Raw genomic sequence first — 13,741 nt, 5'->3', positions numbered from 1 at the left:
ACAATTCATCTTTGTGTTAAGTTCCCTGTGCAGGACGACCTCATTGCGACCATTCACAGTGACAATCATGAAGCTCGCCAGAGTTATAACATCAGTTTGAAAAAACATAACCGACCTATGGGTCCGCATGTAAATAACATTTGCAGCACGGCCGAACTCCCAGCCCTTGCCGATCTAGACCCAAGGGCCGAGGCTCTCGAAAGACCAACCCCAACTGAGGACTTAGAGAAAGTTTATCTTAACAATGATTCTAACAAATTCACTTATGTAGGAACCACGCTAAGCTCAGCAGAAAAAGCTTCATTTCAAAATTTTCTACAACAACATGTCGACCTCTTTGCCTGGACGCCTGCTGACATGCTCGGCATTAGTCCATCAGTAATTTCGCACAAATTGGCACTAGATCCATCATTCTGACCAATAGCCCAGAAAGAAAGGAACCTCGGTCTCAAAAAGAAGCAGGCATCCTTAGAAAAAATAAAAAAACTTATCAATGCTGGCTTCATCCAAGAAATCTGTTTAACAACATGGCTGGCAAACGTCGTCATGGTAAAAAAGCATAATGGTAAATGGCACATGTGTGTTGATTTCACCGATCTCAACAAAACATTCCCAAAAGATTCATATCCATTACCCTCTATTGACTGTTTAGTAGATAATGCTTCAGGTTATCAAACATTAAGCTTCATGGATGCATATTCTGGTTATAACCAGATTCTAATGCATCCATATGATCAAAATAAAATAGCATTTATTACTGAATATGAAAATTACTGTTATAAAGTTATGCCGTTTGGACTTAAGAATGTAGGAGAAATGGTGGCCAAAATAAAGCTCAGTCACAGCCACCTCAACTACCTCTTAGAAATCTTCAACCAAATACGGCATTACAATATGAGACTTAACCCATAGAAATGCGCCTTTGGAGTATTGGGAGGTAAATTCCTCGGCTTCAGGCTCACTAACCGAGGAATCGAAGCCAATCCAGAGAAATGTCAAGCTATATTAGACATGGCAAGCTCACAAACAATCACAGAAGTCCAACGACTAACAGGGAGACTCGCTGCATTATCTAGATTCCTGCCTTGTTTAGCAAAAAAATCTTTCTATTTTTTCCAAATCCTACAAAAGAAAAACAACTTTAACTAAACTAATGAATGTGAAGAGGCTTTTACCAGCATAAAAAACATTCTCTCAAACCACCAATTTTACAAAAATCCCTTCATGGAGAAAAACTTTATTTATATTTATCTGTCACTGACTGGGCAATAAGTTCTGTTCTTATCACAGAAAGGAACAAACAGCAACAGCCGATTTACTTCATCAGTAAATTCTTATAGAATGCCGAGCTTCGCTATTCAAAGATCGAGAAATTAGCTTTGGCTTTAGTCTTCTCAGCTCGGCGTCTCCGACCTTATTTTCAAAGCCACGTAGTCCACATCCAAATTGATTAGCCATTAAGGCAATTGTTATAAAAATCAGAGCTAGCTGGCCGACTTGTAAAATAGTCTGTAGAACTCTCCGAGTTTGACATCAGATACCAAAGCCGAGGTCCAATAAAGTCTCAGTATATTGCTGATTTTATAACCGAACTCACCGTACCAAGCTCGGAGAACAATCCAACACAGTGGACTTTATATGTGGATGGAGCATCAAACCCCCAATGTTGTGGGGCCGGGGTGTTACTTGAAGATGGAAATGGTATAGTCCTTGAGCATTCCCTACATCTCTCTTTCAAGGCGAGCAACAATCAAACAGAATATGAAGCTCTAATTGCAGGTCTAAGGCTGGCAGCTGAACTCAAAATTTCACACTTAAAGGTATACTGTGACTCTTTGCTAGTCGTCCAACAGGTAAACGATTTCTTTCAAGTGAAGAACCCTCTATTAGCAAAATATTTGGATATTGTCAAAAACATTATTTCTAACTTCTCAAAAATTGAGGTCCTTTACATATCCCGTGAGCACAACAACCGAGCTGATATCTTATCTAAGCTCGCCAGCACACAAACACCAGCTTCTACTTTATATCAGTCTGTGCTACACGAACCGAGTATAAAACTAACCAAATGCTAAGTACTACACAGGAAGAAGATTAGCGTACACCTTACATAGAATATCTGAAGACTGGAGTAATGCCAGACCAAATCACTAATGGTCAGTGATTTTGCCGGCAGGCATCTTTCTTTACTATATATAACAATTCTCTATATAGGCGAGGATTTTCTTGCCCAATTCTTAAGTGTCTTTCCAAGTCGGAGGCCGAACTTGCGCTTGCAGAAGTACATGAGGGTATATATGGCACTCATGTTGGAGCTCGAAGCTTTTCATCTAAAATACTACGCGCTGGCTTCTTTTGGATAACTTTGCAATAAGATTGTAATAACAAAGTCAAACATTGTGACAATTTCCAAAAACACAGCCCAATCACCCACATTCCATCCGAGGAACTCCCCAGCTCCGAGATAAGTTGGCCTTTCAATCACTGGAGGCTCGATATCCTCGGCCCTTTCCCCCTAGAAAAGAGGTAGGTAAAATTTTTGGTCGTCGCAATCGATTACTTTTCAAAATGGATAGAGGCCCAACGCCTAGCCAAAATAACATCAGAATAAATGATCTACTTTGTATGGAAGAATATTATCTGCAGAATTGGCATACCTCGGCACATTATCATTTATAATGGTTGCCAGTTCGCCGATCACAAGTTTACCTCTTTTTTGCAGAATCTCAAAGTCAATCATCACTTCTCATCAGTAGAACACCTTCAAACAAACGACTTACCAGAAGCCGCAAACAAGGTCATTGATGCGTGAGCATCTTTCTTACCTTTTCCTAGTGAATTTGCATTTAATTTGTGAAGTTTTATCAAGAATTAATTATCTTTTAGCCACTATGGATACTACTTTGAGTCTTGTGCAATTATGTTTATTTCAGGTAGCATTCAGATGGATTTGATGGAGTTTCTGTAGAGAAAGAAAAGAAACCACGGAGCTGACCAGCGAGGAGCGACACGTGCGCGTGCTTGACGCGTGCGCGTGATTTGGAGCTGTCCATGGCGACGCGTGCGCGTACCTGACGCGTACGCGTGAAAAGCGAAGTTGCACAGCGACGTGTGCGCGTACCTGATGCGTACGCGTGACACGCGAAGAAGACAATCAACGCATACGCATGACTGACGCGTACGCGTGACATGCGCGACATGCAGAATTCGCAAAAAATGCTGGGGGCGATTTCAGGCCGAGTTTCGACCCAATTTTCGGCCCAGAAACACAGACTAGAGCCAGGGGATAGCAGAGATGCAAGAGAAATTCACACAAGAATGGTTATGCCTACTCCAAGTTAGGCGTAGACCCTACGAAGCAAGTGGTCCCCATCCATCAATTGAAGACATGTTGATTGCTTTAATTAATTCAGATTTAAACTTTATTTTATTTAAAAATAGGAAAAGATATTATTTTAGTTTTACAAGATAGATTTTAAATTAATTAGGATTAGATATAAAAGGGGTTTCCAACAGGGGATTCCAGCACAACATTATTCCATTCCAATTTACATTTCATCAGAATCCTAAATTTTCTCTTTGAATCATGAGCAACTAAACCTCCACTGTTAAGGTTAGGAGCTCTGTCTATTTGTATGGATTGATTCTATTGTTTTCTTTATTTTAATTCATGTTTTGATTTATATTTCAAGAAATTATTTTCGTTCTTTATTTTATGAACTTGGGTGGAACGGAAGTATGATCCATGTTCTAATTGAGTTCTTGTATAACTTGAAAAAGCTCTTTACTTGAACAATAGCTTAAAAACAAATTCTCCTAAATTTTAAATTATTTGAATTTAACGGGATACGTGACATATAATCCTTTTATATTTGGGTAATTAGGATTTCTGTGGCATATAAACTAGAATTAAGCTTCACCCTCCAATTGGAATTAATTGACCAAGGAATTGGCTGTTGATGAATTTTAGAGGAGACTAGGAAGGTCTAAGAAATTAGGGTCTAGTCACATATAGTTTGCCATGAATTGAATCTTGCATGATTAAAATAAATTAATAAGAAAAATCAATCCGAAAAATAGATAACTCTGAAGCCTTAACTGCCTTTTCCATATTTTATTCCTAACCTATTTACTTGCTCTTTTAATATTCTTTATATTGTTTAATATCTTTAAACTCTCAAACATTACTTTCTGTTTGCCTAACTAAGTAAATCAAGTAACCATTGTTGCTTAGTCCTTCAATCCTCGTGGGATCGACCCTCACTCACCTGAGGTATTACTTGGTACGACCCGGTGCACTTGCCGGTTAGTAGTGTGGTTATAAATTCCGCACCAAATTTTTGGCGCCGTTGCCTGGAATTGATAGTGATTAACAACTATTAGTTGTTTGATTGCTTAGATTAGGCGTCTTAGTTTTAATTTTATTTAAATTTTGCTTATTATTTTCGAAAATTTTTTTTAATAAATAGCACTAATATTTTTCCTTAATTTCTGAAATTAAGTTTGGTGTCACATAGTTAATTTTATTTTAATTTTCTTGTTTATTTTTCCTTTTAATTTTTGAAAATTTCTGTTTAATTTCAGTTATCATTTTTGAAATTTATTTATATATTTTATTTAGTATTTTTATTTTATTATTTTATACAAGATACCTCACTGGGACTTCTTTGCACTCTGACGTAGAGAATCCCATCTTTTCTTGTCTTCTATTTGTTTATGCGCAGGAACAGAGACAAGGAACCTCTTTTAGACCTTGATCCAGAACCTGAAAGAACTTTCAGGCGGCGTTTACAACAAACAAGACTTTGCAAGGGTGCAGAATCCAGTATGGATCATAATAATGCTGTTAATGCCAATGTGGCAAATCCGAATGGGAATGAAGAACAAAGGAGAGTACTTGGCTCTTACTCTACTCCTACTACAGATCTTTATGGAAAAAGCATTGTGGTGCCTCCTATAGCTGCGAACAACTTTGATTTGAAGCCACAATTGGTCACCCTGGTGCAACAAAACTGCCAGTATCATGGTCTTCCCCACGAAGACCCAAATCAATTTATTTCTAATTTTCTGCAGATTTGTGATACTGTGAAGACAAATGGAGTGAACCCAGAGGTGTACAAACTCATGCTCTTCCCGTTTGCTTTGAGGGATGGAGCAAAGTTATGGCTAGATTCCTGACCCAAGGAGAGTTTAGATACTTGGGACAAGGTTGTTACTGAGTTTCTTACTAAATTTTTCCCACTAAAGAAGCTAACTAAGCTTAGGGTTGAGGTTCAGACCTTCAGGCAGAGGGATGGTGAAACTCTTTATGAAGCTTGGGAGAGGTACAAGCTACTGATTAGGCAATGCCCTCCGGACATGTTCTCTAAATGGACCCAACTAGACATCTTCTATGAAGGCTTGGGTGAAATGTCCAAGATGTGCTTAAATAATTCTGCAGGTGGTTCATTACACAAGAAGAAGACACCAGAGCAGACTATTGAGCTTATTGAATTGGTTGCTAGCAACCAATATTTATACTCATCTAACAGGAATCCTGTGAACTCTGAGATTCCTCAGAAGAATGGTGTTATAGAAGTAGAAGCTCTTAATGCTCTTCTTGCTCAGAATAAGCTTATGTCTCAGCAAATAAGTCTGCTTACTCAACAGATGGATGGAATGCAAGTCTCAGCTATCAACACCCAAAACCCATCTCAAGAGATCTCTTATGATATGACAGGTAATTTTGTGCAAAATGATAATTATGATTATCCTCACTCCTCTTCTGAACATGTCAATTACATGGGGAGTGCTCCTAGAAATTCTAATAATGATCCCTATTCTCAGACCTACAATCAGGGGTGGAGAAATCACCCAAATTTTGGGTAGAGGGACCAACCTCAGAGACCTCAAAATTTCAACAATAACTCTCAGGGTGGCTTCCAACAGAACAATTACAATAACTGTCAATTTCAGTCTCAGCAGCAACAACCACCTCAGCAGGCAAACTCTAAATCCCAAGAAGATTCCAATTGGGAGATGATGAGGAGTTATATGAAGGAAATTAGAGCATCAATCAAGAATTTGGAGATTCAGATGGGTCAAATAGCCACAAGAGTTAATGAAATTGATCAGAGGACCACTAATAGCCTTCCTGGTAATACAATTCCAAATCCAAGAGAGGAATGCAAGTCTATCACTTTGATAAGTAGACAAGTGGCAAGTATTAAAGCACAAGTTAATAAGGAGCCAGTTGAAAAAGAAGATTGCAAGGGTATTCAATTGAGAAGTGGTAAAGTAGCTGGCTCTGAGACCAAGGTCAATGAAGAGTTAGTTGAAAAAGAAGCTCCAGAAGAGAAGAAGGAAGAAGTAGAGCACGTCCCTCCAAAGCGTGCAGACAACCTGTTCCCTGACTCTCTTGACACTTATCCTACATTGCCAAAGGCTCCTGAGTACAAGCTTAAAATGTCATATCCTCAGAGACTTCAAAAGGAGACCAAGGACAAGCAATTTTCAAAATTCTTGGAAATTTTCAGAAAGTTGCAAATCAATATTCTTTTTGCTGAGGTTTTGGAGCAAATTCCTATCTATGTCAAGTTCATGAAGGAGCTATTGTCAAAGAAGAAGCCTTTAAGGGGAGATGAGACAGTGGTCCTGACTAAAAAATACAGTGCTATCATTCAGAATAACTTACCAAAGAAGATGCCAGACCCAGGGAGCTTTCAAATTCTATGCACCATTAGGAGCACAACTTTTGAGAAAGCCCTATGTGATCTGGGGGAAAGCATAAATCTAATGCCCTTATTTGTGATGAAGAAGCTAAAAATCCAAGAGGCACAACCCACAAAGATAGCATTACAGATGGCAGACAAATCTATGAAGCCTGCATACGGATTAGTGGAGAATATCTTGGTCAAAGTGGGTAAGTTCTTCCTCCCAGCAGATTTTGTGATTCTTGACACAAAGGAGGATGAGAATGCCTCTATAATCCTAGGAAGACCATTCCTAGCCACTGGGAGAGCTTTAATTGATGTAGAAGTGGGTGAATTAATGCTTAGAGTGCATAATGAGCAACTGGTCTTTCATGTCTTCAAAGATATACATTCAACAGGTGAAGAAGAGAGGTGCATGCAGACTGAGCTTATTGATCCAACCCTTCAAAAACCCCTGATGATGCACAGCAAAATCTGCAGTTGGACCCTCCTTTAGTGACAATCAATAAAATTTCTCCTGACATCAAACCTAAGTTTGGTGTTGAGAATATATTATCCACCAAGGGAGAGGGTCCTAAAAAGAAAGTACCCAGGGGATGGAGAAACAAAAAGATCCCCACTGAAGGTTTCTCCCCAGGAATGAAAGTGGTGTTGACTAGGAATCCAGTGTGGATTTATATAGTAAACAGAATCCTCTCTCTAGAGCATATTGAGCTAATTTATGGAGACACAGAAAAGAAGTTCAAAGTAAGGGGTGAAGAGCTGAGCCCCTATGATCCTCCTCTTTAGAGGAGCTGACCGTCAAGCTAGTGACGGTAAAGAAGCGCTTGTCGGGAGGCAACCCGATAATTTCGTATCCTTAGTTATTTTTTGTAGTAGTAGTTTCATTACTTATTTGATTTTTATTGAGTTTTTACTGTTTTTCTAATCATGCAGCTATTTTATAACAGAAACCGAACACTTCAGGCGACACAAAAAAAAAACTACAAGCACACGACGCGCAAGCGTCGCTGACGTGTACGCGTCATATGTGTGTGCGTGAAAAATAAAATTTCACAGAGTTGAGTAGGAGTGGGGCTGGAACTGTGTTGGGCGCATAAGCCGCATCACGCGTACGCGTCCCCGACGCGTGCGCGTCGTTTGTGCAAATGGCCACCCATGCGTGCGCGTCCCTGACGCGTACGCGTGACCCTAAAAATCGGCGTCAATGAATGTTTGGGCAAAGAGTTGTGATGGCTTGGGGCTAGAAGTATGCTAGAGGCACAAAGTTGATCACGCGTACGCATCCCTGACGCGTGCGCGTCCTTTCCCCAAATGGCGATCTACGCGTGCGCGTGCCTGACGCGCACGCGTCATCTGAAATTAGGGCGACGCGTACGCGTCACATGCGACGCCCAAATTAAACCCCTCAGCGCCTGATTTCAAATCATCCACCCCCAATCCTAATCCTCTCTTGTTCTTTTATCATTTTATTCATCTTTCATCTTACTATTTGTTTTTGTTTTCAGTTCTTCTTTGCTTGAGGACAAGCAAACCTTTAAGTTTGGTGTTGTCGCTACGCTTATGGCTTTTCTGCTTACTTTAATAGCACCAAAGGGAGATGAATGTTCTTCATGGAGGAATGAGATGACCACTAGCATAGCTGAGGTGGTTGAGTTCCTTTCATTCTATTTCTCTTCCGTTCTTATTTTTTTTTGTTTTCTATTTTCTGTTGCTTTGATTGCCTACATGATCTTTAGTACTTTCAATTCTTAGAATTAGTTTCATTCTGTTAATTGTCTCATGTACCGCTCACTGAACTTGAATCTAAAAAGAAAAATAAAGTGATGTATTACATGAGAAATTGAGTTTATATTGAAGAATAGTCTCATTCATTCAAATATGGTGGTATTTTCTGTGACTCTGAATGCATGACATGAACAGTGCATAATTAAATTTGAATCAAAGAATGTTGATGTATAAAGAACAGGGATTTAGAGAATTATTATGACTTCTCTGAAATAAACAAAAGTTTAATCCTTGAAGCAAAAGAAACAGCATTGAAAAAAAAGAAGAGATATAAAAGCAAGGTCCAAGGTTCTGAGCATCAATGACTAGGGAAGTCAGACATGATTAAAAACTCAAAGAGTTGTTTCCCTAGTTATATTCTTGTGGTGTTCTTGTGTCAAGTAATCCTTGAGACAAAACATTTAGAGTCGGGATTAATTGCAATTAGAAGAGTATGCCAAAGGCTTTGAGCACCACTGTCTGGGAGTAGCTGAAAGAAAAATCAGAACTTAAAGAGAGTTTCCCAGTTAAGTGTTTGTGGTGTTTCTGTGTCAAGTGAAGCTTGAGACAAAATATTTAAAGTCACGGCTAGGCTCAAGGTGCAAAGCACCAAAGAAAAGAAAAATTGCTGTGTTCAAGGGTTAAATTGAGTTACAAAAGATCAGAGAATTCATAATATTATCCGGATTCTAATTCCGAATGACACTGACATTCTTCTGATTCAAAGGAGAGTGAGATGCCAAAACTATTCAGGATTGCAGTTGTAAACCCCACTATAAGAAGAGATATGAGCTTAATTGAACACGCACTCTCATGCAAATTCACATCCTAAGGTTATATTAGTTTAGTTGCTTAAGGACAAGTAATAATTCAAGTTTGGTATTGTGATGCGTGAGCATCTTTCTTACCTTTTTCTAGTAAATTTGCATTTAATTTGTTAAGTTTTATCAAGAATTAATTATCTTTTAGCCACTATGGATGCTACTTTGAGTCTTGTGAAATTATGTTTATTTTAGGTAGCATTCAGATGGATTTGATGGAGTTTCTGTAGAGAAAGAGAAGAAACCACGGAGCTGACCAACGAGGAGCGACGCGTGCGCGTGCCTGACGTGTGCGCGTGATTTGGAGCTGTCCATGGCAACGCGTGCGCGTACCTGACGTGTACGCGTGAAAAGCGAAGTTGCATAGTGACGCGTGCGCATACCTGACACGTACGCGTGACACTCGAAGAAGACCATCGACGCGTACGCATGACTGACGCATACGCGTGACATGCGCGACATGCAGAATTCGCAAAAAATGCTGGGGGCAATTTCAGGCCAAGTTTCGACCCAGTTTTCGGTCCAGAAACACATACTAGAGCCAGGGGATAGCAGAGACGCAAGGGAAATTCACACAAGAATGGTTATGCCTACTCCAAGTTAGGCGTGGACCCTACGAAGCAAGTGGTCCCCATCCATCAATTGAAGACATGTTGATTGCTTTAATTAATTCAGATTTAAACTTTATTTTATTTAAAAATAGGAAAAGATATTATTTTAGTTTTAGAAGATAGATTTTAAATTAATTAGGATTAGATATAAAAGGGGATTCCAACAGGGGAATTCCAGCACAACATTATTCCATTTCAATTTACATTTCATCAGAATCCTAAATTTTCTCTTTGAATCATGAGCAACTAAACCTCCACTGTTAAGGTTAGGAGCTCTGTCTATTTGTATGGATTGATTCTATTGTTTTCTTTATTTTAATTCATGTTTTGATTTATATTTCAAGAAATTGTTTTCGTTCTTTATTTATGAACTTGGGTGGAACGGAAGTATGACCCATGTTCTAATTGAGTTCTTGTATAACTTGGAAAGGCTCTTTACTTAAACAACAGCTTGAAAACAAATTCTCCTAAATTTTAAATTATTTGGATTTAACGGGATACGTGACATATAATCCTTTTATATTTGGGTAATTAGGATTTCTGTGGCATATAAACTAGAATTAAGCTTCATCCAATTGGAATTAATTGACCAAGGAATTGGCTGTTGATGAATTTTAGAGGAGACTAGGAAGGTCTAAGGAATTAGGGTCTAGTCACATATAGTTTGCCATGAATTGAATCTTACATGATTAAAATAAATTAATAAGAAAAATCAATCCGGAAATAGATAACTCTGAAGCCTTAACTGCCTTCTCCATATTTTATTCCGAACCTATTTACTTGCTCGTTTAATATTCTTTACATCGTTTAATGTCTTTGAACTCTCAAACATTACTTTCTGTTTGCCTAACTAAGTAAATCAAGTAACCATTGTTGCTTAGTCCTTCAATCCTCGTGGGATCGACCCTCACTCACCTGAGGTATTACTTGGTACGACCCGGTGCACTAGTCGGTTAGTAGTGTGGTTATAAATTCCGCACCAGTCATCTTACATGATTTACACAAAAAACTTGGTGATGCAAAAGGCCTATGGGCCGAATTAATACCAGAAGTAATCTGGGGATACAACACTAAAATCCACTCCATAAAAAAAGAAACACCCTTTCGTTTGGTGTACGGATCTGAAGCTATGATACCCTTAGAGGTATCTCAGTAATCAACAGAGCTCAAATGGACGACCAACATCAAGCTCGGCAGCTAGACCTCGAAATACTTGAAGAACTCAAGGATGTTGCAACTCTTCGGCTCCGAGCAGCACAACATATCATAGCTTGGTGCCACAACACCAACATCCATCCCCGATCATTCAATCTAAATGACTTGGTTCTTTGGAAAATAGAGCAGGCCCGCCGACCACCATCACATGGAAAGCTCGCCGCAAATTGGGAAGGTCCATTCAGAATTGATGAAATCCTGGGAAATGGAGCATATCGACTCCAATCTTTGAATGGTACAACCATACCTAATACATGGAATGTCTCTTTTTTAAAATAATACTTTAGTTAAAGTCAGGGACAGGCTTGTACTCTTTTTCCTACTACCAAGATTTTTTTCAAAAGGGCGTTGCTTGGAGAGGTTTTAACGAGGCACGCGTACTTGTGCCTTTATAATCAAAGGTCATATCAATATATAATTCAATATTGTAGTTTTGTTCTGTCTTTTTACATACCTATCATTCTACCATTGCCTAAATTCACAAACCTGTCAAGTCGAACCTCCGAACTATATCTCAATTCCGATCAATGCTCGCCAAACCAAATTTTAAACACCGTCAGATATAACGATCAATCAAACTAATGACTAAACGTCATACAACACAAATACCTTAATTGTATTCCTGTCAACTAGATAATACAAATTCCTAACGCATATCATGCAACAAAATTAACTCAGCAAACAACCACATTCGGTTCACATAACAAAACAAACAGACAAATCCAAACACTCCATAGGGAGTACAAAATAACCAACAAGTATCCATAGTCAAATATAAGCTCCTTATACGAGCAAACAAAATCAAACCCAGCATAAAACAAATATGAACAAAATAAAGTTTATTATACAGCCTCTTAAGTGTTTTCATCCTCATCCTCGACTTCTCCATCATTATCAACCAATACCCCATCAAGAATAATCTTCCCTGATTCCATCTGGGAAAAGTCAAAATCAGGAACTAGAAACTTCGCCTGAAGCGAGGCACGCTCAAAACCCTCCACAAATGAATCTAGTATTTCAGTCTCTTTACTCTTCTCCATCTCTTTCAATCTAGCAGTAACTTCGATCACTTGACTCCTCATACTAGAAAGGTTGTTTTCCTTCTTCTTCAAATCCTCAACCTCCTTCGCATAATTCTCCTTCATTAACTCCAACTCTTTTTCCTTATTAGCTAACTTACCCTCTAGATCAGCAATAATATTCTTTTTTAAAGCTAATTCTTCCTTTATCAAATTCAAATCTTCCTTTTGACCAGCAAGCTTCTTATGCTTCACCTCCTGGCTTCGACCTAAGCTAGCCAACCGCAACCCAACAACCTAAACAAAAACACAGTCACATAACACAACATTATCAAATGAAAGTAAACCACACAATCATACCTACATATACTGGCCAATGGAAACATCCCCGACCTCATTGGCTAATGTCACATCTGCCGGCGACTGACAAACCTCGTCGGCAACGACCATATAGGAAAAATCCCTACCCCAAATAGAGGATCCGCCACTATGGTTGGCAACATCATGCAGTTTTTTTCTGATTATCCATAAATGAATGGATTTCCTCAATCGGAACCTCCCCTCCATTTTCATCAGAATCCTCGGATAAGTCAACAATATCTGATTTCCTTTTCTTAAGTATCACCTTCTTCCTTTTTGGGCGAGGTTGATTAACCTTACCCACACCAGCTCCCTTATCTGGTTTTGAAGTCCACCCTTCCTTTTCAGGATTTTTGCTTTTCACCCAAACTCTCAACGTAGCTGCAGACACCCCGGGATATTTTCCACCTGGAATACATACAGATCAACAATTATTAATAGCTCAAATCAATAACTACATAGCTATATCTGAGCACCTCACCTAGATAATCTGCAACGGCTTGTCTATTGTCATTCCACTGAAGTATATCAAAAACCGATATTAACTCTTTTTGGTTAACAAACTCTACCAAAAACTCAATAATGCATTCATTCCTCGGACTAATGGTCTCAGAACCTAATATATTTTGAGATTCTGAGCACCACCACAAAGGAAACCTTTTCCCAAGCTCCTCATCCAAATAAAAGGAAAACTCATTTTCAGCATACCTAACCTTCACAAACATTTCTTTAAACTCCTTGAAAGAGGACTTATACAACTTAAAAATTGCAAATCCTGGCGAACTATTCAAGTTCACCCAGCCACTCTTCCAAACACCCTTATCTTGAAACATTGAGAAGAACAACTCCAGAGTCAGATCTTCCTCCAGAAACTCCATCAACACCTCATAACTTCGTAGAAAAGCCCAACCATTGCGATGAAGTTGAGAGGGTGCGCAGTCCAACTGCCTCAACACCTAACATTGGAAATCTGTGAACGGAAGCTTCACCCTCAACTCTTCCAACACACAACTGAACATGTAGAAAAACTTGAAACCCTCCCCCTTATGAAAAACTCGATCATGAGCAGAACATAGCAGTAACTCTACATGCACACCAGAGCCTTTCCTAACTATCCTATTCACATCAATCTCTTTTACTGCATCTTCATCAACAAACAAAGAAACCCGTTTTTGAACATCCTCATTCACCCACTCATCCGTCCAGTCAATTTTTCCCTTTTTCTCTTTCTCAAAACCCATCACCAATGACCCAGG

Source organism: Arachis hypogaea, chromosome 20 (assembly GCF_003086295.3).
Source record: "Arachis hypogaea cultivar Tifrunner chromosome 20, arahy.Tifrunner.gnm2.J5K5, whole genome shotgun sequence".
NCBI classification, from domain to species: domain Eukaryota; kingdom Viridiplantae; phylum Streptophyta; class Magnoliopsida; order Fabales; family Fabaceae; genus Arachis; species Arachis hypogaea.
Note: the sequence above shows the minus strand (reverse complement) of the source record.